The following is a 6,026-nucleotide window of genomic DNA, read 5'->3' on the forward strand; positions in this document are numbered from 1 at the left end:
GCCACCTACTGATGAGACACCTCATGATGACTACACTAGGAACAAACTATTGCTCTTTGGTTAAAGGGTTAGTTCAACCAAAGATTAAAAATATCCTTATTTAATTAAAATTCCCTCTCCCTCAAGTCATCCTATGAAGTTCTTCTTTCAGACGAACACAATCAGAGTTATATTAATGTCTTGGCTCTTCCCAGCTTTATAATGGCAGTGAATTCTGTTTTGAAGTCCTAAAACTGCATCCATCCATCTTAAAAGTGTATCTATCATCATAAAAGTGCATCTATCATAATCCCCCTCTCCTGATTGGCTTCATCACCCGGTCTCCTCTCCACCAATCAGCTGGTGTGTGGTGAGCGTTCTGGTGCAATATGGCTGCCGTCGCATCATCAGGTGGTGCTGCACATTGGTGGTGGATGAGGAGATTCCCCCTTCAATGTAAAGCGCTTTGAGTGCCTTGAAAAGCGCTATATAAATCGAACGCATTATTATTATTATTATTATTATTATTATTATTATTATTATTATTATTATTATTATCATCATTAAAGCGCATCTATCCATCATAAAACTGCATCTGTCCATCATAATAGTGCATCTATCCATCATAAAAGTCCATCTATCCATCATAAAAGTGCATCTATCATCATAATAGTGCATCTATCATCATAAAAGTGCTTCTATCATCATAAAAGTGCATCCATTAATTATAAAAGTGCATCTATCCATCATAATAGTGCATCTATCCATCATAAAAGTGCATCCATCCATCATAATAGTGCATCTATCCGTCATAATAGTGCATCCGTCCATCATAATAGTGCATCTATCCATCATAATAGTGCATCTATCATCATAAAAGTGCTTCTATCATCATAAAAGTGCATCTATCATCATAATAGTGCATCTATCATCATAAAAGTGCATCTATCCATCATAAAAGTGCATCTATCATCATAAAAGTGCATCCATTAATTATAAAAGTGCATCTATCCATCATAATAATGCATCCATTAATTATAAAAGTGCATCTATCCATCATAAAAGTGCATCTGTCCATCATAAAAGTGCATCTGTCCATCATAAAAGTGCATCTGTCCATCATAAAACTGCATCTATTCATCATAAAAGTGCATCTGTCCATCATAAAAGTGCATCTATCCATCATAAAAGTGCATCTATCATCATAAAAGTGCATCTATCCATCATAAAAGTGCATCCGTCCATCATAAAAGTGCATCTATCATCATAAAAGTGCATCTATCCATCATAAAAGTGCATCCATTCATCATAAAAGTGCATCTATCATCATAAAAGTGCATCCATCCCTCATAAAAGTGCATCTATCATCATAAAAGTGCATATATCCATTATAAAAGTGCATCTATCATCATAAAAGTGCATCTATCCATCATAAAAGTGCATCCGTCCATCATAAAAGTGCATCTATCATCATAAAAGTGCATCTATCATCATAAAAGTGCTTCTATCATCATAAAAGTGCATCTATCATCATAATAGTGCATCTATCATCATAAAAGTGCATCTATCATCATAATAGTGCATCTATCATCATAAAAGTGCATCTATCCATCATAAAAGTGCATCTATCATCATAAAAGTGCATCCATTAATTATAAAAGTGCATCTATCCATCATAATAATGCATCCATTAATTATAAAAGTGCATCTATCCATCATAAAAGTGCATCTGTCCATCATAAAAGTGCATCTGTCCATCATAAAAGTGCATCTGTCCATCATAAAACTGCATCTATTCATCATAAAAGTGCATCTGTCCATCATAAAAGTGCATCTATCCATCATAAAAGTGCATCTATCATCATAAAAGTGCATCTATCCATCATAAAAGTGCATCCGTCCATCATAAAAGTGCATCTATCATCATAAAAGTGCATCTATCCATCATAAAAGTGCATCCATTCATCATAAAAGTGCATCTATCCATTATAAAAGTGCATCTATCATCATAAAAGTGCATCCATCCCTCATAAAAGTGCATCTATCATCATAAAAGTGCATATATCCATTATAAAAGTGCATCTATCATCATAAAAGTGCATCTATCCATCATAAAAGTGCATCCGTCCATCATAAAAGTGCATCTATCATCATAAAAGTGCATCTGTCCATCATAAAAGTGCATCCGTCCATCATAAAAGTGCATCTATCATCATAAAAGTGCATCTATCATCATAAAAGTGCATCTATCCATTATAAAAGTGCATCTATCATCATAAAAGTGCATCTATCCATCATAAAAGTGCATCCGTCCATCATAAAAGTGCATCTATCATCATAAAAGTGCATCTGTCCATCATAAAAGTGCATCCGTCCATCATAAAAGTGCATCTATCATCATAAAAGTGCATCTATCCATCATAAAAGTGCATCCATTCATTATAAAAGTGCATCTATCCATCATAAAAGTGCATCCGTCCATCATAAAAGTGCATCTATCCATTATAAAAGTGCATCTATCATCATAAAAGTGCATCCATCATCATAAAAGTGCATCTATCCATCATAAAAGTGCATCCATTCATCATAAAAGTGCATCTATCATCATAAAAGTGCATCTATCCATCATAAAAGTGCATCTGTCCATCATAAAAGTGCATCTATCATCATAAAAGTGCATCTATCATCATAAAAGTGCATCTATCCATCATAAAAGTGCATCCATTCATCATAAAAGTGCATCTATCCATCATAAAAGTGCATCCGTCCATCATAAAAGTGCATCAGTCCATCATAAAAGTGCATCTATCATCATAAAAGTGCATCTATCATCATAAAAGTGCATCTATCCATTATAAAAGTGCATCTATCATCATAAAAGTGCATCTATCATCATAAAAGTGCATCTATCATCATAAAAGTGCATCTATCAATCATAAAAGTGCATCTATCCATCATAAAAGTGCATCTATCATCATAAAAGTGCATCTATCATCATAAAAGTGCATCTATCCATTATAAAAGTGCATCTATCATCATAAAAGTGCATCTATCATCATAAAAGTGCATCTATCCATTATAAAAGTGCATCTATCATCATAAAAGTGCATCTATCCATCATTAAAGTGCATCTATCATCATAAAAGTGCATCTATCATCATAAAAGTGCATCTATCCATCATAATAGTGCATCTATCCATCATAATAGTGCATCTATCATCTATCCATCATAAAAGTGCATCTATCCATTATAAAAGTGCATCTATCATCTATCCATCATAAAAGTGCATCTATCATCTATCCATCATAAAAGTGCATCTATCATCATAATAGTGCATCTATCATCTATCCATCATAATAGTGCATCTATCCATCATAATAGTGCATCTATCATCATAAAAGTGCATCTGTCCATCATAAAAGTGCATCCGTCCATCATAAAAGTGCATCTATCATCATAAAAGTGTATCTGTCCATCATAAAAGTGTATCTGTCCATCATAAAAGTGCATCCGTCCATCATAAAAGTGCATCTATCATCATAAAAGTGCATCTATCCATCATAATAGTGCATCTATCCATCATAATAGTGCATCTATCATCTATCCATCATAAAAGTGAATCTATCATCATAAAAGTGCATCTATCATCATAAAAGTGCATCTATCATCATAAAAGTGAATCTATCATCATAAAAGTGCATCTATCCATCATAAAAGTGCATCTATCATCTATCCATCATAATAGTGCATCTATCATCATAATAGTGCATCTATCATCTGTCCATCATAAAAGTGCATCTATCATCTATCCATCATAATAGTGCATCTATCATCATAATAGTGCATCTATCATCTATCCATTATAATAGTGCATCTATCATCTATCATCATAATAGTGCATCTATCATCATAAAAGTGCATCTATCATCTATCCATTATAATAGTGCATCTATCATCTATCATTATAATAGTGCATCTATCATCTATCCATTATAATAGTGCATCTATCATCTATCCATTATAATAGTGCATCTATCATCTATCCATTATAATAGTGCATCTATCATCTATCCATTATAATAGTGCATCTCTCATCTATCCATCATAAAAGAGGTGAAGGTGAAGCATTATTAGTTTTGGTGTATTCTCGCGGTGTGTGTGGGAGTTAGCATTAGTTTGGTTATTGCCACGTTGTGAGTGAGCGTTTGTTGGGGGCGTTCCCAGCTGCTTTCAATAACGATACTCAGGTGAGTATAAATAGCGTGATAGTCCGCGGCAGCGGCAGTGTGAAGCCCTCCTCGTGTGAAGACCAACGAGTGTAAAGACTTCAACTCTTCCCTGTGCAACTCCTCCCGAGCAAGGCACTTGAGTATCATCTTCCTTTTCATTATTTGTGTTCGGTTCTTTTCTAATTCCTATCTGGCCTTTTCTCTGATCTGTATTCACCATGTGCTTTCAAATCTCAACTATTACTACTAGCACTCGTAAATCACGTTCTGTACGCGCGAGACGCCGCAATCCTACTAATTTGCGCAGTCTACAGAAATCCTCTGCTACTTTACTCTCTATTCCAATTGGTCTCTGGAATTGCCAGTCGGCTGTAAACAAAGCAGACTTTATTTCATCTATTGGGACTCCTTCTCAGCTCAGCCTCATGGCCCTAACGGAGACCTGGATCAAACCAGAGGACACTGTCACTCCTGCAGCCCTCTCAACCAATTTAACTTTGTCACACACTCCTCGGCCTATTGGGAGGGGTGGGGGTACTGGTTTGCTTATCTCAAATGATTGGAAATTTGATCCATTACCGTCTCTACCGGCCAGTTCATTTGAATCGTACTCAATCACTATTACTCACCCTGTTAAAATCCATGTGGTAGTGGTCTATCGTCCTCCAGGTCACCTCGGTAACTTTGTGGAGGAGTTGGATGTGTTACTTTCTAGCTTCCCTGAGGATGGCACTCCCCATATGGAAAAGTCTTGCTAAAAACATGTGTGATTCTTATATGTTCCAACAGAAAACTATAAGGATCATATATGCTGCAAAAAACACATATACAAATTGTACAATATTCATGTATTTTCAATCATATATGTCCTACACTGTAAAAAAAAAAAAATGCTGGATTGCGTTAAATACAACCCCTGCAAATCAGTGAGATTTTACTTTAGTAAATTAATTAGCAAGTAAAACGAATAAAAATGGGTAACCCTAATGCAAAGAAAATATTTCCTTATGTGAATGATAAATATATTAAATTATTTAACTGCATATTAAAAATATACAGGATAAATATATTACAATATTTAATAATACATGAGGTATTGCTGCTTTCAATTAGAAAAATATGTGACAATATATTTACTTATATATCATAATGTATGTCATTTTATTTGATGTGCATGTGATGATATACCCAAAAATATATTGAACAAAATAATATATATATTACAAAATAAAAGGAACTGTAGTCCGTTAAAGTTACTGAGAAAGTGCTATTATATTACAGTTACTTATGAAAATGTTAACAATTACAAAGGGTTTTATATATATATATATATATATATATATATATATATATATATATATATATATATATATATATATATATATATATATATATATATATATATATATATATATATACACACACAGACACACATACAGTTAACAATAACACAAGTCAAGCACACCGGCATGTTTCTAAATATTTAGCAAAGAGCTATAACTGCTGAAAAGTGCACAGACATTATTTTTAATAAAAGTAACAGTTTTATTGTTTTTTGGCCAAAAGTCAACCTCACTATATCCACTATTTCTTCAACCTATCTCCCTCTATTAAATTGAGCAAAAACACGTGAAATAACAATTAATTTTAACATTTAACCTCCTTTAAATCAGAAGTATGATGGGAAGTAGAAATTTGTTGTTACTCATTCTGTAAAAGTGTTTATATGTGTGTGCATGTATGCATTCACATTAATATGGGAAATTCAATATACAGTAAGGCTACACAATAAAGGATACAACTTAATGAATATTACA

This window comes from Pseudorasbora parva, chromosome 17 (genome assembly GCF_024679245.1).
Source record: "Pseudorasbora parva isolate DD20220531a chromosome 17, ASM2467924v1, whole genome shotgun sequence".
NCBI lineage: Eukaryota > Metazoa > Chordata > Actinopteri > Cypriniformes > Gobionidae > Pseudorasbora > Pseudorasbora parva.